General features: G+C 37.8%; 1 protein-coding gene and 1 long non-coding RNA gene across 3 annotated transcripts in view; one reads left to right on the top strand and one right to left on the bottom strand.

The window, feature by feature from the left end:
* LOC121325201 (sorbin and SH3 domain-containing protein 1) overlaps positions 1-26,802 on the bottom strand; it is a 198,050-nt gene that overhangs the window by 119,069 nt on the left and 52,179 nt on the right. The window contains exon 1 of one of the 2 annotated variants that reach the window (XM_041267552.1): positions 14,841-14,995. The exons of the other annotated variant lie outside the window; for it this stretch is intronic. The gene's annotated coding sequence lies outside the window, so the exon portion shown is untranslated. Of the gene's footprint in view, positions 1-14,840; positions 14,996-26,802 lie in introns of those variants that run through there. 2 annotated transcript variants of the gene reach the window in all.
* Positions 337-26,802, top strand: LOC121325204. The gene is made up of 3 exons (XR_005951324.1): positions 337-836; positions 24,635-24,699; positions 25,675-26,802. It is a non-coding gene; the product is annotated as an uncharacterized LOC121325204 (long non-coding RNA).

The raw sequence follows: 26,802 nt of genomic DNA, 5'->3' as shown, positions 1-26,802 counted from the left end.
ATTCGCCCAGATAGGGAAGGCTTAGGTAGGCAGGGCAATCCACGGTTCACCACGCACTAGGCTGATAGGGCGCCTGCGGGTCTGCAGTGGAGCCATTCAGATCTGTGTTGTCCTCCAGCACTATAGGTCTTGTGGCTTCGCAAGTGTGAAAAAATGACAGATTGGCAGGAACACGTTTCGGAGGACGCATGTTTCAGCCACCAATCCCAGAGTCGCCAAGGGGTTGCAGTGGTGAACCGGGATAAAAAATAAAAATTGGGCATTCCAAATTGGGGAGAAAATTGGGGTAAAAACCATTGGCGACGAACAAATTTATAATAAAATTATAATAAAGTGATAAGGTGGAAATGTTTCCATTGTTGGACGTACTTTGAGGAAAACAAACTTGAACATAAAATATTGAAAACAATAATCGGCAATCATATCGCGGGCCTCGGAACCCACTTTAACACATTATTTGAGGATTTAACTCTTGATAAGTATGCCTGGATTCTTTGCAACCAGAAATCTGCCATCTGAGGCAGATGAAGCCCTCCAGGACTTGTCAAGTGACCGATCACTGAAGACACGATTTGCTTCCACCCCACTGAGTGAGGTCTGGCTGTCAGTTGCTGTGGAGTATCTTGTATTAGCTGAAGCCACAATGACCATTTTAATTCCTTTTGCCTCTACCTACTCGTGCGAAACAGCTTTTTCTGCCCTGGTTTACATCAAGAACAAACACTGATCTAGTCTTCAGTAGAAGGGGATCTTCGGACTATCGTCTCAGGTATCCAGCCAAGAATGAAACTCCTCTGCTCCAAAAAACAAATGCACCCATCACACTAAACAATCAGGTAAGCAGCATGACAACTTTAAACTTAAATGATTCTGTTAGGATTAATGCTTAGCCATTAGCCATTTTATTGACATAATGTGTGTACGTTCCGAAGGGGGGAGTGATCTAAAACATTTGAGAACATTTAGGGAGTTAGATGTCATTCTGTGTAAATATAATTAGCTATGCAACAATGTAGCAAATTAATTGATACAAAAATTGTAGCTAACAAATAATTCCTTAAATCTTACCCATTCTGCACTTCCATTAGCTACATAAGGTTCAAATGTGCAGTCTTGAAAAAACACATTCTATTGAAAACCTGTAATTTGTATTTTAAAACATGGGATCTGGTACTGCTTTAGGTTAAAGAGAGTTCTCAGTTTCCATGCCTCTCTCAGGATATCTGTAACACTTGCACTTCCTGGGTCATTCACCTTAGTAGTGTCTTCTGGTTCAAAGCATGTTATTGTGTCAGTTCACCGTTTGTGTTTCTTTCAAAATTGGACATTTTCAGACATAGAGGGGTCTATTCACAAAGGGTTAACGCCTGTTAAAATGAGTAAACAGGAGTGCATGATCGGATTTCATCCATAGCTGCCTATTTAACAGCAGCTGCTATTCATAAGAGATCATTCAGATGCGTCGTTAAGCCCCAACGTTTTTCGTCTATGAAGGCATGGTTGTAACAAACTGATAGATTAACGATTACCTCATTAGCATAAAGTTTTCATCGGTCCTGAACGTCAACCTGCTATTCATAAGAGTGAACGACAGCAAAATGCTGTTGATAACTAGGAGTTAATGAACGCTTTCTACAGTCAAGTCTAAACTAATGACAGCCCCGGCAGACTATTTTTTTAAAGACCTATTTTATTACTACACTTGCTCTGTTTGACACAGTTTGACATACCCATGATTAACCCTGCGTATTTTGGGAAAAAAAAATTAAAAATCTGTAGCTTTATATGAAGGAAAATGTTTAATATAAATATATACTCACACAAGAACATATTCTCTGGCATAATCATTTTGAAACAGCGCTGTGAAGCAGAGAGCAAGTGAGAAACTGAGTATGGACATTATTATTTCTTTGCCGTGATCCGCGGCTGACAGCGGTCCTTTTCATTTTATTTATTTACCCTGTGTTCACAATAAACAGTTTGGAAGAATACTGCCTGTGTGAACCTGTTTTTTTTTTTTTTTTCATGGAGTGTTACAATATACAGTATACCACTGCTCAGTGGCGGCTGGTGACTTTTTTCATTGGTAAGGCACTTGGAACAGAGTGAGCATGCGCACAGAAACGCGTGTGCATGAGTGCGCATTTTTGTGCATTTGTTATGCCAGCAAATGTGTTTCGATGGAGAGCATTTTTCATTCAAAATTCACACTTATATTTCTTCCAGAAATGTGACAGTATCACCAATCACGATTATGTGGCTAGCTAGCTACTCGCTAGCTGTCAGCAGCCCTCATTAACTCTGTTTAACTAGCTAAGCCAGCCAGTCACCTAACAAAATGAACTGAAGACTGCACACATAATAGTAAATTAGTTACAATTTATTAGCTACTCAATGAACAAAATACAAACAACAAAACACATGCACAAAACAAAACACTTAACGACCTCTGCTCTGCTCGCTCTCAAGCTAGCCAGCTTCCTTGTAAGGCACCTCTCCCTCAGTGCCTTACCAAGCCAAGAGCTGTCATGGAAACCGTCCCATTGGAGCACATTATAGTTGCTTGCGTGGACAAGGCCAACCCCTCCTGGTGCCTTACTAGATACACTGTGCTTGCGTGAAATCTCAAGGGAGCTGCAATGCTCTCAGCCTAGCCACTGATAGCCCCCAGTCCAGGGCAGCGACTAGCACTAGCGGAGCTGCAGAGGTCGGGTGTTTTGAAAGATGATATTAATTCAGAGCAGTTTCACTGTATTTGTTTAGGAAAAAAAATAACTGGACAAATTAATGGTAAGGCCATGCCTAACCTGCCTATAGTGAAGAGCCACCATTGCCAGTGCTGCTGATACAGCCGGTGAGAAACTTGGGCTTGCTTGGTATTGCAAAAAACACTTTACATTTTTTTTCACGCACCACAAAACGATCGATTTTGTGTACAGTGTGCAATACGGTGTAAAGCTTTCACTGATTCATAAACTTGCCCCTGATTAATTCCCTGCTTAAGCAGGGTTTATTATTATTATTATTATTATTATTATTATTATTATTATTATTATTATTATTATTATTATTATAACGTCCTCCTACAGTGCTTTTTGTTTAGTTTTTCTTTTTTGGTCCTGCAGTTAAGAATGGAAATCATATGCGCGTATGGAAATGTGTTTACCAGCACTGCCAAACAAAACAAAAGTATTTAAAAAATGTATTTAAAAAATACTTTTTTTTCAAAATGATGACGTCATGATTTTTTGGCAGACGTGATAGGGGCATCAGAAACAGGTTTTGCAAACTGCCCGTGACTGGCAGCTGCAGACTCGGGTTTCGGTAGTAGGCTACTGTCGGTGGATTCCGTTTTTCTTTTTGCAACAGCTACTGACACCACCCAAGGAACATTAACAATGCTGCTGACGTTATCAAAAAGAGGCGGATATTCGTTCTTGAATGACTATATACCCTTTCATAAAATGCTTTGCGACAGACGCCCGTTTGCTCAGATAATTTTATGAATAGCAATTTGGACAACTTTCGTCAGTTTTAAACTAAATTAGTTTTATTACAGCAGTCGGCAAGTATTTTTATGAATAGAGCCCATATACTGTAAAGAACAGAAGTATCATTGAGCAATTCCATGCAAGAATGGAGTATATATAAAAAGTCGCTCAGCGCTGGTATTCCTAGAAAAAGACCTTGGAAAGGGAATTACTGTCATTAAGTTATTAGAAAAAGATTAAACAAAAGAAAAACTATTACATTGAAAGGACCATTTACTTTCCAGAGAAACTGCAGAAAGACTTTCTAAAAGGAGGACACAAACTCTTTCTATAGTGAGTGCATCCAGCTTGTAATTTACCAAAACTGAACGGATCACATTCAACGAAACATTTAAAATAATCCCAGCATGTGTTGTTAATCTACTTTAGGCAGAGTTACTCCTGCTCTAATCCTCTCCTCGCAGTTTACAGTCAAAATTTAGAGCTTCAGACATACAAGCCAAAAACAGCTTTTAAAGTCACAACTAGTCTTTAATCACATTTACCCTTTCATAAGACTATTGAAAGAAACACACTCAGAAACATGACGGGTTGATGGGTTACAAGGATATATTCCTAGCACTCAAGTTCAGATAATCACATTTTTATATACTATTTTATGCATTAAACCATTTTCTAGTATATAGTATCCATTTCTTCTTGTGCATTCTAAAAACTCCTAGAGCTGAACCAACAGGAAAGTGGTTTCCAAACTCAGGGCAGGGGACTCCTGAGAATATCAATAGTGTAGAATAAGAATTAGCAATGAAATCTTTAAAACCAGAAGGATGGATGACAGGCACCCCCTTATATCCGTAGAATCTGAAAAGGTATATACAGTATAAGGTATATACAGTATATACTTTTTCTATATACTACTGCCCTCTATGACCCCAGAACCTGAAAGTCTCAGTAACTTAAGTTAAATAATGTTACTTACATAACGTAAGTTATGCTTGGTCTTTTAATGCTGATTTTAAAAAAGTATATACTGCATACAGAAAATATAAAATTTGTGGGGAACCTCAGTCTGCACGCCTAATGTCACAGGGGCAGAGAGTCGAGAATGTCTAGGAACCACTGCAATATAAGAAGTACAAAACTGGAATTTTGGTACAAATAGGAATTTGGAACAAAAATATATAAATCTGGCCCTATATTCTGACATGTCATTATTTCAAGCTGAAAATACAGTGCCAGGGGGCAGAATAGCCCTACCCATGTACAACTGGAAGAAAATATACTTGAGGAATACAACAGACAACAGACTTACTTGTGCACAGTACATTAATGCCTCTGCCTAAATTCTGAAACGCATTTGAATGTAAATACTCACAATAGCGAAGAACTAATAATTGTAGTTAATTCCCTCCTAATACTAAGAGAGAATAGGGACAGAAAATAGTTGGGAGCATGGTATAAGAGAAAACGCAAGCCTAAGCCTGCCACCCACACTACACAAAACAAGAAGTCAATGAAGAAATGGTCTATGAGCTGACTGATGTATATAAGAGACTGCAAAGCTTTAATGGGCCCCCAAAATGTACAGTATATTGTATTTCCCCCAATTTGATCTGCTGCATGCATGAGGATGGGGCAGTCTGCTTACAAGCAATTGACAGCATATCCAACAGAGCTCCAAACGGCAAGGTATTTTTTTAGGAGTGCAATCAGTTAATGCAGTATTCACGAAAGTCTAGAAAATTGTCCATTAGAGCTGTGACATATACATATGAATTGACTTTATCTGAATTGGAAGGGAGTGGCGAGAATGGACGCTTACTGAATTTGTTATTTTGAGGTGAACCTTATTGGATCAAGGATGCGAGCTGCTAAGCATGCTTGTTGTGCAGAGATGGATTGCGAAGTCATGCTGCATCAGACAGGTGAGACATTAAAACCTTCACATACACACACAAAAGACAACTGCACAATGACAGGAGGAGATGTGAAAATGGTCTCTGCCTCACAACCAACATGCAAAATGAGGTAACCTAAAATATTCCACTACGTCAGGAAGCTGCTCTGGGTCTATAACCCTAGAAGTGCCTCCTTGCTTGGGGTCAGCTCGTTTGGAGAAGTGTTGTAAAATCTGAATCGTTTCCTTGGTTTACTAGCAAACTGACACCTACACATGAGCGTACAAGAGACTCATGTGTAAACCTTACAGCCTGTTATAAACTTTTTACATCAGCGTTATGCGTAGTTTGGTTCATAAATACTAGACAACTGCAGTATGCAAACAACATCACCAACACAACTCTGAGTTTTTTCCTTTGCCTTCAAACATACTATGCTGACTGAAAGCTTGCACTCAAATCGATATATAATACGCCATAACTGTCTGGCTGTAGCCCATTTTTACTACGATAAAATATTTTATTGAGCAAGTTACAGATCCTCAGCTAATGGACCACATAATTACTTTTTTTGACATTCTCAAGGCATATATGTCAGAAATAAAATTCCTGCCTGTTGTTAACAGTGGTGTATTACAACAGATAGGGTGGGTTACATAAAAACAACCTATTTTTTGGTCTTATTCTTTGTTTTTTGCTTTTTTAATTTCGAGTGCCAAATTATGTCACCACTAACATTCCCCCCCCCCCCCCCCTCTCCCCCCCCCCCTCCCCCCCCCTCCCCCCCTTCCCCCCCCCTCCCCCTCTCCCCCCCCGCCCCCCCCCTCCCCCCCCCCAGTTCAGGAGAACTGAAGGTCAGAGGGTGTCCTCCGATCCCACAACCAAGCCAATTGCCTCTTTACACCCAGGAGAGCAGATGGTGGTGAGCTACTGTCCGCTGGTGCCTGGCCAGCAGGGTCCACTGTAGTGCGATGAGAAGAAACAGTCCCTGCTGGTTTTGTCTCCCTAACCCTGGTGAGTCCAACAGGCAATGCACAGCTCTCTGTATAATCCCCAGTAAAGGCTGGACACAAGCCTGCATTTTCCTGACATGGCTCACCCTGCACACCATGCCTTCTACAGACTGACACTCTGGGACCCCTCTTCTTGCCATTGTTTTGCCTGCTTATAGAAACTTAGACTCAAAAGAAATATTGCACTTCAATGTGAATACACTGATTGTAAACAGACGGTACATAATTCTACAAAGCACCATCTTAAAAGCATTGTGACTCATGCCTGAGCTTCTACAGTACTACATCTGCAGTTCAAATGAGATTTATTAATCATTGGGCAGAACAAAAAACAACCTACAGGATGTAAATTCAAGAACATAATGAGACTGTGTCGACAGGAGGAGCAATCAGGGCCAATTTATGCCTGAATGCCATTCTAATTACACAGAACATTTGTTATTAAATGAAAGTGCATTAAGAGCATGGAGGTCAGACTGCCTATAAAAATGATTTTAAGTATCAACATAAATTTAAAAAGTTGAAGAAGATCATACTGCCACAAGTCAGAAGAGCATACATTTCTAAAACAGGATATATTATTATTAGAGTCACATTGCAGCCAGTTTATTAAGATCTTACTGAACAAAGTTGACATGTCATGAGACAGTTATACAGCTGAACAGTGTAAACTGTCATGTGATTCAAACCAGCCAAACCTGACCTCTCTGCATGCATGGATAGGGGATGGGGCACATCTACAGTACATCTGGGGATAATTCTGTTTAACTGCAACACAACTGCATCTGCCATGATATTCAGCAAGGACCAACACTTAACCTTGACCTACCCGTTCTCAATCATAAATTCGGGGATAGATTTAACCACTGCACATGCAGTTTGAGGCTTTGGGTGATTAATTGTACCGAACACTTTCCATAATCCTATGCGTCAAAACTATTTAAGATGAAAGCATTGCGGCAGCTAGCTATAAGATGTTTTGACCACAGGATGGTGCTATTTTTTGACATGTAATACTGACCCTTTTGATACATAGTGATGTCTATATTCAAACATTCTAAGAGGGGAATTCAAGGATAATTAATGTCATTTATGAATATGTTCCCCATGAGCGGTAGACAGACCAGGATGAATAGAAATCTCATTGCTAGCATATCAGTTTCCCTACAGATAACAGGATCAATGTGACACTAATGTGACACGCAAAAGTCCAACAATGCAGACGGCTGCAGGTTCAGCATAAATGCAATAAAAATCACTTACAGTTTATTACAGTAGCCAGAATGGTTATCTTTTGTCTAATTTGCCTTCTTTGCAAGATTTTTAACAACCAAAAGAACATGATGGGACAAGTGGCCTCCTTTCGCTAGTAAAATGTGTTATGCTCTTATTTAAGGTGCAGTGGGGCATTATGTGTGTGGGTTTTTTAAAATGTTTTATTTTATTTTTATTTTTTTTTTTTTTTTTTTTATAATGCTTTCATTGATTTTTCACAAAATACGATATGCAGAAAAAAAGATACAAGTACAAGGTTGTCCTGGAAGAAAACTTGCTTCCTTCTGCTCTGACAATGTTCCCCAACTCTGAGGATTGGTTTTTCCAGCAGGACAATGCTCCATGCCACACAGCCAGGTCAATCAAGGTGCGGATGGAGGACCACCAGATCAAGACCCTGTCATGGCCAGCCCAATCTCCAGACCTGAACCCCATTGAAAACCTCTGGAATGTGATCAAGAGGAAGATGGATGGTCACAAGCCATCAAACAAAGCCAAGCTGCTTGAATTTTTGCGCCAGGAGTGGCATAAAGTCACCCAACATCAATGTGAAAGACTGGTGGAGAGCATGCCAAGACACATGAAAGCTATGCTTGAAAATCAGGGTTATTCCACCAAATATTGATTTCTGAACTCTTCCTAAGTTAAAACATTAGTATTGTGTTGTTTAAAAATGAATATGAATGTATTTTCTTTGCATTATTCGAGGTCTGACAACACTGCATCTTTTTTGTTATTTTGACCAGTTGTCATTTTCTGCAAATAAATGCTCTAAATGACAATATTTTTATTTGGAATTTGGGAGACATGTTGTCAGTAGTTTACAGAATAAAACAAAAATGTTCATTTTACCCAAACACATACCTGTAAATATTAAATCCAGAGAAACTGATAATTTTGCAGTGGTCTCTTAATTTTTTCCAGAGCTGTGTATGTATGTATGTATGTATGTATGTGTGTATGTATGTATATATATATATATATATATATATATATATATATATATATATATATATATATATATATATATATATATATATATATATATAAAATACTTAATGGTGTTTCCACCACTGAAAAGTGAAGACGGCAACTCACTCTTAATGAAAAACTTGTATCCCAAAGTGTCTCTCAATTATTCATATTTTATTAAGAACAAGATAAAAATAAAAACTAAATTAAGCTTACACGTTTTGACATATTGCCTTCATCAGAGCATGTTGAAAAATGGGGTTCACAGAATCTGTTAAATGAAGCTGATATTCATTGTCAATGAACCTCATTGTCTAATTGCACAGAATCAAAGTCTAATCAATTGATTCAATTTCTACCTTTAGAATGAAACACAGATCTATTACGTATGTTATTAGACATTTAATCATATATTCTAATAACTCTTCAGTGTTGGAAACATCATATGAAGTATTTTTTCTTTCAGTTTTTTTTTTTCTCCTGGGACAAAGCACCTTGTGCGAGTTGGAATTGAATAATATATCTTTGTAGAGCCGGCATTACACACACACACACACACACACACACACACACAACACACAACAACAACACACAATAATAATAATAATAATAACAATAATAATAATAATAATAATAATAATAATAATAATAATAATAATAATAATAATAATAATAATAATAATAAACCTATTAGGGAGAACGCAGCATGTTCTAAATCATTAGACCTCTACATCACACTGCGAGACAGAATGATTGTTGGTGATAAATCTCTCTCCCGACCTGTGAGGACGCCAGGTTTCTCTTTTTATATGTAAGAAATAAAGAAAATGGTGTTTTACACTAAGTGTTGTGCTTTCTTACACGTTTCATTAAAATTTTATAATCGTGGCAATGACCTTTGAATACACTTGAACTTGTTTTCAGCAGAATATATACACACACACACACACACACACACACACACTGCCGTGAAAAAGTATTTGCCCCCTGTCTGATTTTCTGCATTTTTGCACATTTTTCACATTGAATTTGTTCAGATATTTTTGTGGGTTGTAGTAGTATATAGAGGGAGTCTGAGAAAAAATGATACAACTTCTTTCTTTTGTTTGATGTGCAAGGTAATCAAACACGCAATCTTCAGGTGTGAAAAAGTTATTGACCCCTAGTTAACGTGACCAAATTAAAGGGATAATTAGGGTCAGCTGTTTGAATACTTCAGTTAACTATCAGGCCTGATTTGGGCCAGCCCTGCCCAATATAAATCTGACTAACTTTGGCCCTTACCATCAGAATGAAGTTGTCAGCTCCTAGAGGTTCTAGAGGAACATCATGCCACAATCAAAAGAAATTCCTTAAGACCTCCGGAAAAATAGTTGTTGATGCCTATCAGTCTGGAAAAGGTTACAAAGCCATTTCTAAGGTTCTGGGGCTCCACCAAAACACAGTCAGAGCCTGTGGCAATGTTGCCTGCCCCTGTGTGTATTTCAGTGTTATACGTTGCGTGTTGCGTGTTAATGTTGGTGTATAGTCATTGGTACACGGGATATAAATGGGTCTGTGGAAAACGAGTTGTTTAAAATGTATATTTGTATTTAGGCACGAGGATTGCACAGCACTTCACGTGCAGGTAAAATGTATTACTATGCGAGCATGGGGAATTGCACTTTATTAATTCACGTGCAGTTGTACCGCGACTCCAACTGAATGACTGATTAGCAATCGAGTCTCGGTACAGCTGCATTCGGGTTTTGTGTGTTCGGTGAGTGGAGAATGGGTGTGGAGGGGCGAAAGTGAAACGTAAAGTAAATAATAATATCAGCTCACCGTGTTTGTCTGTGCAGTCCGTTTTGTTGGTCTCTTTATTTTGGCCTGTTTTGTTTATCTTTACAACCTTTTATTTTCTGTCTGTTCATTATTAAATGCTGAGCGAAACCAATCACTCAGCTCCACCCAACTCCACCTCTCTGCTGTTTATTTCCTGGTTCCTGTTTTTGGTCTGATGTCACCTACTACAGCCGTCTTCGTGACAGAGCCATATTGTCTAAATGGAGAAAATTTGAGACAGCAGTGAATCTTCCCAGGAGTGGCCGTCCTGCCAAAATCTCTCCAAGAGCAAGCCGTAAAATCGTCCAGGAAGTCACTAGGAACCCTAGAACAACATCCAGGTATCTGCCGACCTCTCTTGCCTCGGCTAAGGTCAGTGTTTATGACTCCACCATCAGAAAGACACTGGACAAAAATAAGATTCATGGCAGAGTAGCAAGGCGGAAACCACTGCTCACTAATAAGAACATGAATGCTCGTCTCAAGTTTGCCAAAAAGCACCTGGATGATCCTCAAGAGTTCTGGAACAATGTTCTATGGACAGATGAGTCAAAATTTGAACTTTTTGGCCAACATGGGCCCCGTTATGTATGGCGAAAACCAAACACTGCATTCCACAGTAAGAACCTCATCCCAACAGTCAAGCATGGTGGTGGTAGTGTCATGATTTGGGGATGCTTTGTTGCATCAGGACCTGGATGACTTGCCATCATTGAAGGAACCATGAATTCTGCTCTATATCAGAGAATTCTACAGGAGAAAATGTCAAGCCATCCATCCGTGAGCTGAAGCTGAAGCGCAGCTGGGTCACGCAGCAAGACAATGATCCAAAACACACAAGCAAGTCTACATCAGAACGGTTGAAGAACAAGAAATTTAGAGTTTTGGAATGGTAGTCAAAGATCAAACCTAAACCCAATTGAGATCCTGTGGCAGGACCTGAAACTAGCAGTTTATGCTCGAAAACCCACAAATGTCAGGAGGTTTGTGATGTGAGTTCTGCAGGAGGAGTGGGCCAAAATTCCTCCATGATGCTGTGAGAGATTGATCAATAATTACAGGAAGCGTTGGTTGCAGTTATTGCTGCTGAAGGTGGCATAACCAGTTACTGAGTCTAAAGGGGGCGATTACTTTTTCACATGGGGGCATTGGGTGTTGCATAACTTTCTTTAAAATAAATGAAATAAATATCAAAATTTTGTGTTATTTGTTCACTCAGGGCCCCTTTTATCTAATATTAGATTTTGGTTGAAGATATGATAATATTTAGTGTCAAAAATAAGCAAAAATGCAGAAAATCAGACAGGGGGTAAATACTTTTTCACGGTACTGTGTGTGTGTGTGTGTGTGTGTGTGTGTGTGTGTGTGTGTGTGTATATATATATATATATATATACACACACACACACACACACACACACACACACACATGCACAACATGTATAAATATCAAGAAACAAGTAGATATAAGCAGATAATATTTCATGACCTAAATTTATCAAGTATGTTTATTTTTCCATATTACTGATAATAATTGAATGAATGAACTGTTAATTTATTAAATAAATAGTTATTTTGAGAAAATAAAAAAATCGTAGTGTTCAATACTGTTTACAAGGACCTTGAGAATAAACAAGTATTATGTCATTGCAAACACTCAGGTGAAACAATGTCTTGAAATTTGACCAAACAACAACATTTTTCGCGCAACTTTCAGTAAGTATTGTAAGGTCCCTTGGGTTATAGAATAACACATTTTTATACATGTATCTCTAAGTAGAACACATAATTTAAAAAAATACTTAACGTTTAAAAAAAAAACAAAAAAACAAACGAAATATTGTGTTGAAAAAGAAAAAGCGAAATGTTTGCATGGTTTCTGAAGTACTTTATAAATGTTTCCCAGTGTTCTGAAAAAGGACAACCATTCCAAGATGCTACTGTAAAAAACAGACTTTTATTGGAAGAGAGTTAACTACAGCCAAAAAAACACACTGGTCCTGGGGGAGCATCCCACAAATGAATAATGATTTGTCCTTCAAAGGGTTAAAACTCTCTTTAAACCATGTACTGTGCTGTGTAGGTGGACATGCTAGCAAGCATAATTTTCCATTTGAGATCACTCTGTCTATTTAGAAATAGGATAAATGTCACCTTGCAAAGTCAATTTAATGAATTCTGCATTAGCTCTTGGTTTTAAATATGGATGGTTCATTTTCTCTTTGTCCTTTAATGGGTTAAGCCCAAGACACATTGTGCTCAATTGAGACAATCATTGGAATCTGCCACGTCTATCAGGAGAACCAGCCTGAGTGCATACATAAGCAGGAATTCCACATCCGATGTGCTGATAGATATTCTGAGTATTGAGAAGTATTTGTCAGTAGGTATTAAATAAATCAATTCATTAATGTGTTGAGTTCCAAGTAAAAAAATGTTGACCTTCCACCACCTTTACAACTGAGTACCAACCAATGACTATTAAGTTCTACAATGAACTCTCATCCAGGGTGCAGACATTTTCACTGTACCTAGGCTGTAAACTAACTGGAAAATTATGTTGCAAAATTAGCAAATGCAACTGATTTGTCATGTAAATGTGACCTTTCCTTGAACCAAGAGCTGCCACTGTGAAAACTGGGATACCCCTTCAAACCCAATGAGTCGCTATGACAATGTCTGTATTAAAAGTTTAAACTGCTCAATTGTCCAGAAAAAAATAAAAATGTTTAACTGACATTTCATAAGGTTTGATCCATTTCAGAGTTTCATAATCTGAGCTTGTTACCTACACTCTGTGGTTAATCAAGCTCGTAGTAAAACCTGGAATGGGTGAAACTACTATGTAATAGGAGTTTTATTTCCACCCCCACCTCCACCCCCAGCATTGTAAAGTGACCGATTTCATAGTCCCCCTGTATGAAAGATAACAAATTATCATCCACTCCTTCACAGTTACCTACAAATCTGGCAATCTAATAACAGGAAGGTAGCAAGAGCGCTCTGCACTGATGTGCAGAATGTCCATGGCCAGTTTTACAGCATTCACAGGCAATGCTCCAGGTCTCAGTGGGGACAGTGTTAAACCACGTTTACTATTCCCAGAGCTCTAAAAATACCTGAACAACTTTCAAACTCCCCTAAGGCTGATTTTTCTTTTAACTTTTACAGCTGCATCTCTCACATATTAAATCCACACAGCATTTAAATGAGTTGTAAGCGGAAAACAAAGTGTCTCGGGACCGCTTGGTCTTTAAACTAGCAAACTGGCCAATTCCTGAAAAAAGAGGTAAACTGTATAGCTTTGGCCAAAGTTTTGCATCAGCTAGAATTTTAGGATTGAGACTATATATATATATATATATATATATATATATATATATATATATATATATATATATATATGTTACTATACATCTCGTTGTTTTATTTTGTTTTAATTTAGATGACACATTTAACTCTGAGCAACTTTACTATTAGCAAATTGTCCTGATTCATCAAAGCGTTTACATCAAAATGCAATTTGCCACATTTTATGAGAAAGTAAAATAAAGTGTAACAAGTAACACTAGTTTTGTGCATTAATGCAAATTTCATTTTGGTGTAAAAACCTTCATAAATTCAATACTTTGTTTTAGCAACACTCAGTTGTTATAGGTATTTTGGGAATACTGTCAATAAAAAATTCATTCAGGAAACAGCACTTCATTTGTGTTTCTGGTATTTCCTCATACAGTATACTTTACATTTGGCCATCAAGATATACCCTCCTGCGGCCCGTTCCATGATAATGATTAACTGTCTTTCAGTGACTTGCCTGATTCAGCTTTGTGTTTTGGGAATGATTTAAGAAACCAGGCTGTTTAACAAAAACATTATTATATCGGCATAGTCATTCCGATGGAACTTTTAAGCATGCATAACTAGACATTGAACTAGTGGCAACATAATTCCTTAGTTAATAATAATTTTATTATTCCAAATATTCAACTCGATCGTGGTTTTTATTATTTATTTATTTATTTTCACCTCAAATTATGAATTAATGCTGGAGAAAAATGCGAGTCACAAAAATAAATTAATTAATTAATATTAACTTTATTTTTTACAACACTGGTCCAAAATAAATACCTTTCAGTCAAAAAAAAAAAATACATATATTGTAATAGTTAAAATAAAAGTTCAAGGCTTAAACAGGTACTGCCCTAAAACAAAAACATGCCTTTGCAAACCCGTAAGACAAGTCAACTCTGTAAAGCCTGTGTTTATTAAGAATGCCAGAATTCAGCACACCTAACAAACGTCAATTAAAATAAAATTTAAAAAGGCACGTGTGCTAGGTGGAATATATTCTGGAGTGTACTTACAAGAGGTTTATCCCGGTGCAGCACATCAAACGCGATTTATTTAGGAAAACTTAATAAATGAGATGTCCATGCAGAATGGCTCTTCGTCCACTGAACGCAAGAAGAATAAACACCATATTAATTCCGGAAAAAAATAAAACAAAAACAAAAACACGTAGATTGTAATACAGTTTTTTTGTTCACAGCTCTAGAGAAATCGTATTAAATACTGCCCTGCAAGTCCTCATTCATATTACTGGCAATAGTCTAAGCTTGACACACACGAGTCGTTTATTCACGTGGGGGTGTTTCAGGGGATTCCTTTTGCACTGTATAATTACTTGCCTCGCCAAAAAAGTAAAACAAGTACCACAGGCACCATAATTGTCGATTTATCATTTTCAGACAGTACGGCAAATAAACAATTTTATTGATGTGGTTTAAATTAATAGCAGACAATGCAACTATAAGGATACGTCTTTACAGCATTTTCAATAATAATAATAATAGTCCTTTTCAACCCGTCTAAAAGTAAAGCCGTTACGAGAACGTTTAAAATGTGACATAACAAAAAGAGTCACATGGTCAAACGACTTCTATGTATTGCATCAAAGCAGCAACTTTTAAAAACAAACAGTCTCGCAGTCCCTAGAAGGGCCCATCTTGAGAAGAAGGCATTACAGCGATCTTCAGAAACATTCAAACTCACAACACATTTCTAATTTGCATGCTTCTGGGTAGAAACTCGAGGGGCAGCATATTTGCAAGTGGCTCCGGATAAGGTCTGCTGTGTGTTCACAACCAGGACCTTTACATGTCCAGCAGAGTACTTTCAATTCCAATTAGTATCAATACAACAGCAGGGATTTGACGAGGCTATTTTTTTATACAAAAGCAGGGTTTCATAACTACTAAGCAATCTTACTGACATAAAGCATCTTTGCCGAGATGTAAACGCTACCCGGCAGGGTGTTACAGTTAACTACATCAGCACATACGTAATATAGCGGTACTGCTGATGTGGGCGGATGCATTTCATGTACCAGAATCAGAAAAATACAACCTCTCTTTAAAAAAAAAAAAAAAAAAAAAAAAAAAAAAAAAATCCAGCACTGTTGGCAAAGGCTCCTTTGAACAGTGTCTCCCCCCCCCCAATCTACTTTGCTTCATGGGTTATAACAGAACTTGTATATTACACTCATGACTACCTACCGCTGCAGGTTGTAGTAGCAAACATTTTTTTGCTTGAAGCAGCTTGAGAGAAAGTAAACCAACTGGACAGTCAACCAACCAATAAAGTCTACTTTCTTAATTAGCTACAGGTAATAAAGAATGCAGTACATAGATGTAGTGTTTTAATACAATATGGCCAGTTATTCATAATTATGTTTAATTTAAAATCTCAAAATACAACAAATACAATGTTGAATAGATGTTTGATACAAGCAAATGCAAGACCAAGGGCCTGTGTATCTTTAAGTACCATACTGTCTGAACAACATGACTATTAGGCTGTAACTCACAGTCTCTGAATGTTATCATTTGTTATGTCGATGTAGTGAAGTGCTGCTACGAGAGCATGTTTTGTCTTTATTTAATTAGCCATTATTAGACTGTGGAACATCTTCAAAAGATGAATATGTCTCCCACGCCGTCGTGCTTGTGATCATTGACTCCTAATAACACACACTATCTCCAGTGGCGTTAGATGACATTTGTATATTTCCCATGGTCTCTGGTCACGACCCACTAGTGCCTACAAATGAGGAGCTGTATCTTCCAAACTTGAATTTAAGCCCAGGCTATTTTCATGTGCCTGCTTCTCAAGTCTGTATGCATGTGTGTTTTATCCTACCCAGAAGTGATGTCTCAATTCAAGTGTTTAATTAGGTTACTGGGGTTACAGGCTGTAGGAATGAAGACTTGCATTGTCACAACAAACATGGCCCTTTTCACAGGACTTGCTTTGAAAACCAAATGCCTAAGGTCATGCAGAATTTCACCTTTGAGAGTAAAGCAATCAAAGGGGAATTGAGAAAAAAGACATGCTATGCTTTAGGTCATAAAATAGCAAGAATAGAGGGTGTGGATAGGTTACTTTTTACTCTCTCCAAACCAGTATTTGTCTTAAAATGGCCAGGTATTCCAATAAAGTGCTGCTTTCAAATGTAGATAAACAAAGCAGCAACATGTTGAGTAAACACCCTTTAGAAATCCGATTCTCATCCTGGGTTATTGTTACTGAAGGAAACAAGGGGGGGGGGGTCAGTTCCATAAAGAAGTATATTTACAGGTTTCCTGGAAAAAGGAAACCTACACTGTAAAAAATGTCAGTAAATTCAACGGTAAAATGATGGTAAACAGCAAGGGTAAATTGCCTTCTCTTATAAAATGACAATTTACCTTACATTTAACAGAAAATTACCTTCATCTAAAAACAAGAAAATATGTTTATTTTTTACGGAACATTTCCTTAAAAAAAAAAAAAAAAACTTTACATTAAAGTAAAAACATATATTTGCCATTCTTTAAAAAAAAAACATGGATAGAGTTGACTGTTAAATACTGTAGATATTACATCTAATTACGTTAAGTGGAATCCCAGAATCCACTGCAGTGCCGATTGCAAATAGTAGTGTTTTAACAGTGTTATTTGTGTTATTGTGTGTTAAATGTGCTGTGCGGTTGCACAAATATATGTAAATTTACTGTCCTTTGTGTTCCCTCACCATTTATGTGTTTTGTTCATGTTTTGTGTGGCCACCATCTTGTGGTAGGTCAGATCTTGGAGTGGGCTACCCCTCTATGCCCTTTAATTGTATATCCATTCTCTGCTTTGTTCAATGCTGTCAGTATCGTAGCCTTTGAGATACATCCGAGGTGTGATTATTGCTGTTTGAAACTTGCGCATGAGTGGAAATGCTGTTGTAGCAACTCTGTAAAGCATATAAACTCTTTATTAAAAGTTAGTTTACTAAACTTTAATAATTGTTTGTTTTTATGGTATTTTACTGTAAATGTATCGTTTTTAAATCCCTAAAAAATATTTTATACAGTATACTACTGGCAACCCAGCTGCTAGTTTTTTACCATAAAAACAACTGTTTTGTTTTTTTTAACAGTGCGATACCGTTTTTTATACAGTATACAATTGGCAACCCAGCTGGCAGTTTTTTTTTTTTACTGTAAAAACAATAGTTTTGTTTGTTTTTTCCAGTGTACAACATTGGAGTTTTATTGGAAATGTTCAGTTTCACTAAATCTTTGGGCAAGGAACCAATCACAGGCATTTATGTTCTCAGGCTGCTAACATGATCACACTTGAAATCTTATTTATATTATTTTTTAATGTATTTTTTACATTTTTTTAAACTTATATTACATTTTATGAAATTATTTTGATTGCTACAATTACTTAGCTGTTTTGGAATTACTCAGTGCCAAATACAATTAATTCAGAGGACTGCTGTCCATTCTCATTCAGCCGTGGGATCATTATTCAAAACCCTAACAATCAGAATCTATTTGATACCTGGGTATAATTACAGATCCACGATCGAACACTCCAATGCACAGAACATGCAAATTGAAACTATTCTAAACCTCTAACAAATGTGTTCAGCTTTCTGCTGACACTTAATCTATTTAAAACTCCTGTGCCAGCAACTGTCCAATCTGAAAATGTTTACAGGTCCTCGGTTCTAATCCCAGCTCAGCCACTGACTCACTGTGTGACCCTGAGCAAGCCACTTAACCTCCTTGCGCGCTGTCTGTCAGGTGAGATGTTGTAAGTGGCTCTGCAGCTGATATATAGTTCACACAACCTAGTCTCTGTAAGTCACCTTGGATAAAGGCATCTGCTAAATAGAAGAAGAAGAAGAAGAAGAAGAAGAAGAAGAAGAAGAAGAAGGAGTTTTACAGCTTCCAAGCCCCAGTACCAGCACCAAACACCAAGAAGTGGGTTTAGTTAAAAAAAAAAAAAAAAAAAAAAAAAAAAAAAAAATGCATCAACAGCCATTTTGGTTTCAGGTCAACACCATTTTTTTAAAAAGTCAGTTGAATTGTTACAGTGTCAAGGATGATGCTTGTGAAGATTGGAGTTAGTCAAGTAAATTGTTTGTCAACTGATACAGGTTTAAATTTCAAATGTAAACGTATAACTGGCAGCCACCTTGTTTTATAAAACATCACCATTTTCACATATTTGCATCCCATTGTTATTGGGATGTTAACTACCAAGTTTGGAGTTTGTTGGTCAAACGGTGTTCAAATAGCAGCAGTTTGCTGTTAAGGGTGCGTTTTGTTAAAGTTTGTGGCAGCCATTTCGACATTAAAATTTATCGCAGAAACTTCTGCTTCGCAAATTTGATGCGGGTTTGGATGCTGATGATATATACCAAGTGTCAGATCAATCGCTTCACCAGTTCTCAGGAAAAAGATTTTGAAAGATTTTATCGAAAAATGTGTGACGGCGCCAATTGCAAGGACGCAGCAGTAAAATTTTTTCAGGATCTGACACTCAATGTATGCAGCTTGTTAACTGCCAAGTCAGAACCTGATCAGTCACACAGCTTTGAAGCAGCAGCAGTTTAAAGTTTTTGGGGAAAAAAAAAACAAACTTTAACAATAACAATAGCCTAATAATAATAATAATAATAATAATAATAATAATAATAATAATAGTTGAACAAAATGTTTAGCACAGTAATTTGCAGTTTTCCCATGCTTTTGTTACGGTTATACTGTGTTTGCCATGCTTTTCAAAATCCAGAAAATCCAGAATATGATACTTCTTGGGATAAGTTTGCCTGAACTTTTTATGCTCAAGTTTCTGACTTTCTGTCAAGTACAGTATTCTGTGCATCTGAGCAATTTTAAACCCTTTTTGAAATACTTAACCATTTCACCTCCGAGTTGAAAGATTGCATAAGAGCATGACATTTTGGAAGACTTGGCATTTGCTTTGAAAATGATTGAAAATATATAAAAAAATGGAAAAAAAAAATTCAAATTGCATTCAAACTAATTACTCTTGAACATATTCAAAATATACAGTATACACATTATATAGCTTCACATGTCAGCACCAGCCTCCTTTTATCAGCCTAGTCTTGCTATAGTTTCATAAGGAGGATACATCATGTGCTCTTTAAGTGAAAAGAACACCTCACATTTACAGAAGAATTGTCTGCAGTACTGACAATGCCGAGTGCATATCAAAGGAACGATACTCAAGATATCAAATTAAACAAACAGCTACTGCCCTAGAGCCGTCTGTGTTATCAAGGAGACTGAATGGCTTATCATTCCCAACATTTCTTCTACTAACCATATTTATAAAGCTGACCTCCTTCTGGTCCCTGTATGTATTTAAATAAACGTTGGTATTTGTATTGGTAGGGCATATCCCTTATTGTTATTGTTGATACATAATGTTTATATGGAGCAATGGCTTGTGTTAGGCTTTCTTGCCTTCATTTTTGTTGCACATTTTCTGCTGCTAAATTTCCACTTGTTAGGTTATCCAATGCAACGTTTTCTCACATCTGCCATATTTGGTGACCTTTGTGCTGGATTCCTCACTTAAAGAACAGCATGTTAAAGGTATGAAACATCCCGATTACCCATCGTTCTTTATTAATTGCTTTCATTCCTCGTAACTCGAAAGCTACTTGTTTTTACTTACTCTCCTGAGCTTTTCAGAAGTCAAAGTACAGTTGCGCTGCACTGATGAGCCCCAAACACTGTGAAACATGTCTGCAGATACTGTACTTTGACTTTTAAAATGTTGTGAATGCAGAAGCCGTTAGGTGACTTTCAGGCAATTTGATTGGCTCTTGTAATGCTATACATTACATTAATATTAAATGATAGGTTAGGTTAGGTTTGTTGCAACTTGCATTATTTTTACAATATGCGTTAATTGCGTATATCGGAGATGAAGTAATCTGAAAATGGTTTTCACAGTACACTAACAAGACAACAATTGAATTGGCCATTCTTAAAAGGGTAAGTACTTTAAAATGTCAACTACTTTTTTCACATTTCATTTACCTTTTAATGAGTTATAATTTTTGTTCTCTATCAGAATACTTTGCTTGTACAATTGTAGTTGCAGGCTAATTTTCCAGAAATCACATGGAGTGACCTTTGAACTGTGCCAGACCCACCTTCTTCATACTATTACTATAGGGCCAGCAGGGTTGAAAGGTCGTCATATTAAATTTGAACTGAAAAATCTCAGAGATTGCTACGATACTGTAGTTCCACAGTAGCCATTGGAAGCCAAACCCCCATAGCAGTTAGTGCAACACACGTGCAAAAACCTTTCATGCAGACCTTTGTGTGGATAAAATGTGAATGGATGTAATTTCTGAAACAAAGAATGACAGAAACAGAGCTGGAACAACACCTCATCGTGTTGTTGTACCCCTAGCGATTATCACAAGCGGCAAGCTTCCTGATTCTAACCATTGAGTTTCACAGGGCTGCAGGATTATGTTGTAAAAAAAAAGAAAACATTACAACTGACCCTATTTAAAAAAAAAACAAAAAAACAACATTAACTCAAAATGAAAACTATAAAATAAAAAAAAGTAAAACCACGCATTCCTTAGACATGTACTGCATGGACATATTGATTTATATTATTCCCCCTCTACTCAGAACCTCATGGCCCCTGGAGGTTCACTTCCAAAAACAGGCGTCATTCTCCCTTAGTTTTGTGTGTCGGGTCTATCCTATCCTACCCCAGCATGTCGTTCCCGAGCACACTGCTCACAGCGAAACCTGACCCTCCTTGTTGGAATGATTATCAATTGAAGCTTTCATTTGAACCTGGAACTCTCAGGAACATATGGCTGGCAGCACCTGTGTCCTGCCAAACAACACATTCCACTCGCCAACCAGCTTAAATACGAATAACAGTACTTATGTTTTACATTTACAAATTTGTAAGGATTATTTTTGAGATTTAAATAAAAAGGTTGTATAACCTGGGCTACTTTGGTCCCAGTAGTAACAGGCCATACACAGTAACAAAACTACACATCTGAGGCCTTTACAGTGACTGCATAGACATTTGAAGAAATTATTTTGATAGCTACAACCTATTTATTTTTTAGGAAGCAGCAATGAGTTGCTAATGTAGTGCAGAGTGTTTCTGTGTAAAGAAGTTTTAGCCTGACAGTTAACTGAGCTTTTCTATCAGTCACTAGGAAAGCATTTAAGAAAACTCCTTGAACAGCCAAGCAACTTAACCTGCCAGCATAAAATCAATTGAGGGAGTGTCAGCCATACCTCATGAAAGTGTCTCAGCTGTGGAGCTTTTCTATCACATGTTTTCTGCCACCCTCAGGCAAGGCTATCAGACAGCCTCCATGAATATCACTCAGCTAGGCTGAAACACAAAGGCAGCAATGCAGGCTGCAACTAAATATACTATTATTAAAACAAGCTACATTGTGCGTTTAATTGATAAACCCCATTTCCTCAGTCCATGCAAAATCTGATTAAGGTAAATTAGTTCCTCCCCTCATTGCAGAATGTTCTCCTACAGGAGGTAAAGTCTGACACTCAATTGATACTTATTTCTGATCAGTGTACCGTAACTTCTGCAGCAAATCGAATCAGTTCGGAACAGATTAAGGAGAAGCATTATTAATGTAACTTGCTTTTTAATTAATTCATCACAAAAAAAAAAAAAAAAAAAAAAAAACACAGAAACAGGGTTGCATGACAAGTTCATTTTCCACCGCTGAATTCTGGGAATTCAAACGAGGTATGTATTCCAGAGTGATTGTTCCGCTGAGGTTTGACCTGAGGCCAGTTTACAGGAAAAGCACAAAAATAACAATATTTACTAACTCACAACCCTGCCATCTCAAATAGTTAAAAACATCCACATGAATGTAACTTTTGAAAGAGTGCATTTCCTATATATATATATATATATATATATATATATATATATATATATATATATATATATATATATATATATATATACACACACACACACACACACACACACATATATATATATATATATATATATATATATAGATATATACATAAACAAGGTTTGAATAAGCTAAAGTTTCAGTCAATATTGTCTTGGTATATCAGCCAATTGAGTTGAATGAAGAGGCCACTGAAAACTCCTAAGCTCACAGTTTATGTAGGCATCCAGAGACACAGCAAGCTCTCTAGTGGAGTGGTAATGTAGGACCATAAGAGTTTAAGAGGGTTAAACTTTGTTCTAATGATCTAGCTCAAGAAATAAAGAGGTTTGTAAAAGTGTAGCTTGGAAAGAAATAGGCCCCTGGTCACCATAGTAACATCGGATAAGTTTTTTGGGGGGGGGGGGGGGGGGGGGGGGGGGCGCTCCCGAATTCCTGAGCCTGTAATAGGTCTCTTAATAAATAAGACATAGGTGCGCACGGATGGGCCTGTTTCTCAAGGTTGGAAGTTGTAAAAGAGAATAATTTTAATTAAAGAAGCTGTTATTTGTTTTAGAGTTAAACAGTCAGTGAGAGAAAAGGGAGCTTGCATATAACATCTTTAACCAACAGCTCCACACATAAATTAATAAGTCAAAGAAAAGGATGCATGCTATCAACATCTAGCAAGCAAAGTCAGGAAAGAAGAGAGCAACGGACAACAGCCTAACCTATTAGCTCTTCAATATTCAAAAGGAAGACCCCAGAATTTGATTAAAATTGTGAGAAACTTAAATAACACAAAAAGGTGTAAAGAGAACTTATCAAAGAAAGAGGAAACGTCAACAAACATTAAACCACTAAATTAATTAACTGATTTGGCCTGTCGGCACTGGTCAAATTTACAGCAAGATTTCCTATATACTGAGCGAGACTGGGTTTATCTGAACTTAAATGCAGACCAGCTCTACAGCCTCTGACGCAAGGGGAACCAGTTCAACTAAAAGAGATTTAACAGAATATATATGTGGGAATGTAATACATGTATAAGCAGAGAGGGAGAGAGTGTATGTTCTAAAGTAACAGGGTGTGGCCATAAGTCGCTGTACTGTAGAAATCAGAGTCAAGTGTAATAGCTGATGCAAACAGACGGGCGGTTTGGTGGAACGTTTTAACCAAACATTAAAGCAGATGCTGAGACGATTTGTGAACCAAGAACAGAAACATTGGGCAGTGCTCCTTCCCTACCTCCTTTTTGCAGTGAAAGAGGTGACGCAATGTTCAACAGGGTTGTCCCCTTTGAGCTCTTGTATGGCTGAGAGTCTTGCTGCATCCTCAATCTGTTGAGAGAAGGGTGGAAAGAGCACAAAGGCTCAGGCAGCATGTGCTCCTACTCCATGATCGCTTGGATTTGGTCGGTTGTTTGTTCCAGGACAATCTAAAATCGTCTCAGCACCGGCAGCAGCAGCATTACAATCAAAATACATGGATTCTAACCTTTCGACCAGGACACAAGGTAATGCTGCTTCTTCTCACATCAGAATCCAAGCTTTATGCTAAATGGCAGGGGCCATATGATGTGATACGGGCTAAAGGGAAAGTCAATTATGAAATTCGGCAGCCCAATCGCTGCAAAGAATGGGAAATTTACCATGGCAGGCAAGAGTGGTCTTATTTATAGCCCCAGGAGAGGTAGAGGGTGATTATGGACCCTGTATAGAGACCCCTAACATACAGCCCATTCAAATGGGGGAACAGTTACTCCCAGATCAGCAAAGATCTGTGCAGTTTAATTGAGGAGTTTAAGGATGTTTTTTTTTTCTGATGTGTACGGCAGAACTAATCTTATTGAATATGACATTGCCTCTCCCCAAGGAATAACAGTTACAGAGAGACCCAGCCAGATCCTGGAAAGTCGACGAAGTGGCATTCGCAAAGAGGTACGGGCTTGAGCTTGGGATGATTGAGCCTTCCAGGACCGATTGGTGCAGTCCGATTGTGATAGTCGCCAAAAAGGATGGCACCAACCGCTTCTGTGTTGACTTTGCCAAGTTCGATGCATATTCCATGTCTCGGGTCGATAAGCTTCTCGACAGACTGGGAACGGTGAGGTTCATCTGGACCTGATAAATATGCAGCAGCGTATATCTACACCTCCACCTGGTGAGAGCATTTGGCTAGGGTCACAGACGTCTTGCAGTCTCTGAGGGTAGCCCAGCTGAAAGCCAACTTTTAGGATTTAGAATTTATTTAAATGGGCCACTCAGACTTTACGCTATTACCTCTTAGGACATTCATTCAGTCTCGTCACTGACCACGCCCCACTCTGATGATTAAGCACAATGAAGGATAGTAACGCCTGGATAACTTGGTGGTATCTGCTGTTGCAACCCTTCGTGTATTTCATGACACACCGTGCAGGGAAAGATCACCAAAATGTGGATTACTTTTCCAGAGGGGGGGGGGGGGGGGGGTAATGGGCAAGGTAGATTCAGCCGAGTGTTCCTTCGGCTCCACTCTGAGCGGTGGGATGTGTGACAGAGAGTGAATGAATCCGAATCGACAATCTCCCTCTTGACCTGTGAGAGCACTATACAACAGGAACTGCATGTTTTTTACTGAAAGGTTGGGCAGTTAATTCCAGGGGAAGTCGGAAGCCAGCCATTCAGGAAGGTTGGGCGGCATCACGGTACCAGGAGTCATTGCCCTAGTACAGTGAGCAAAGTTTCAGTCATGAACTGGAGGAGACGTTATTGAACTAGCTATCGGAGGGGGAGGGCTGAGGGTATTTTAGGGGTGTGTGAAGCCATAATCAGTTCCTTTGTTGTGGTTAACGGGAGGAAGAGAGGACGGAGAAAAAGTGAGTGAAGTGATTTCGTTTGTTATCAATAACTGTGTATCTTTGTCTTTTCCAGACGGCTGTTATACGTATCCGGGAGCTGACGCTTCAAGCCAGTCATAAGCCCAGACTTCACCCCACCTGTACTGAATCAAGCATCAATCTAGAAGTATTAGAAATATGTGATACTGGAGGTAAAGGGTTCCATACTCAAGCCGTAGGTGTATTCTGATAAGCAAAGAAATGAAAGCTGCTGCCGATATTGAAATCCATTTAAATGAGTATGTCATTACAATAAAAGGTACTAAGTGTTTGTGACAGTGCCTAAAATGCAGTATTGTAGCATGTGTCTGGACTGACAACTAGTAAAATAAAGTGAAAGCACACACACATTTCCTTACATTCTGTACAACTGAATTCTTATCCTTTTCCTGTTAATGTTTTCCAAAATACCCTTTTAGGCCGGTTTTGTTTTGTTAATTACTTTTTTTTGTATTGTTTTGTTTTGAGTAAGGCCGGAAAGTATAATCAGAGAGAATGTTATTTTTAATCAGCAGTCCCAGGCGTTATGTAAACTGCATGTGACATCAAGTTCACTCTCTACTAACTTGTTCTGGAATTCCTTATTCCTTATGCTAATAACATCCCAGCTTGCATTTTCCCACATACCACAAAAACTTTGATATGAGCAATAAAAATCGGCCAATATAAAATGGCAAAACAGAGAGGGTAATCTTATTGACCTATATTCCAATATGTGACCATTCAGCACGGCGTGTAACAGAATCACGGCAATGCCATTTCATTACAATTGAAGATCAATTGTTAAGGGCAGGCATTTGAACAGAACTATTGTCTTAGCTAATAGTGTTGCCTAATTAAACTCCAAACTGCCAAGCCAAATGGTAATACAATAACATCTTTAAAAGAGATTTTAAAAGAAACCACAGATCACTAAAAATATGCAATAAATTGTACTGTATGCAGTTTCTAACTAAAGAAAGCTACTCAAATGATTACATAACTGCATAACTGTTTATCACAGACTGCAGTGAAGTACTGTGAAAATGTATTAGAACACCCCCATTCTGTTATTTTGATTTGTTGTGCATATGGAATCAAACCACAGTAACTGAATCTTGGAAAACTGTCAAAATAGGCAAATTAGTGATTGTGTAATTTAATTGATGACTGACGACTTTAA

This window comes from Polyodon spathula, chromosome 13 (genome assembly GCF_017654505.1).
Source record: "Polyodon spathula isolate WHYD16114869_AA chromosome 13, ASM1765450v1, whole genome shotgun sequence".
In the NCBI taxonomy this organism is placed as follows: Eukaryota; Metazoa; Chordata; class Actinopteri; order Acipenseriformes; family Polyodontidae; genus Polyodon; species Polyodon spathula.
This window is presented reverse-complemented; position numbering and strand designations above follow the sequence as displayed.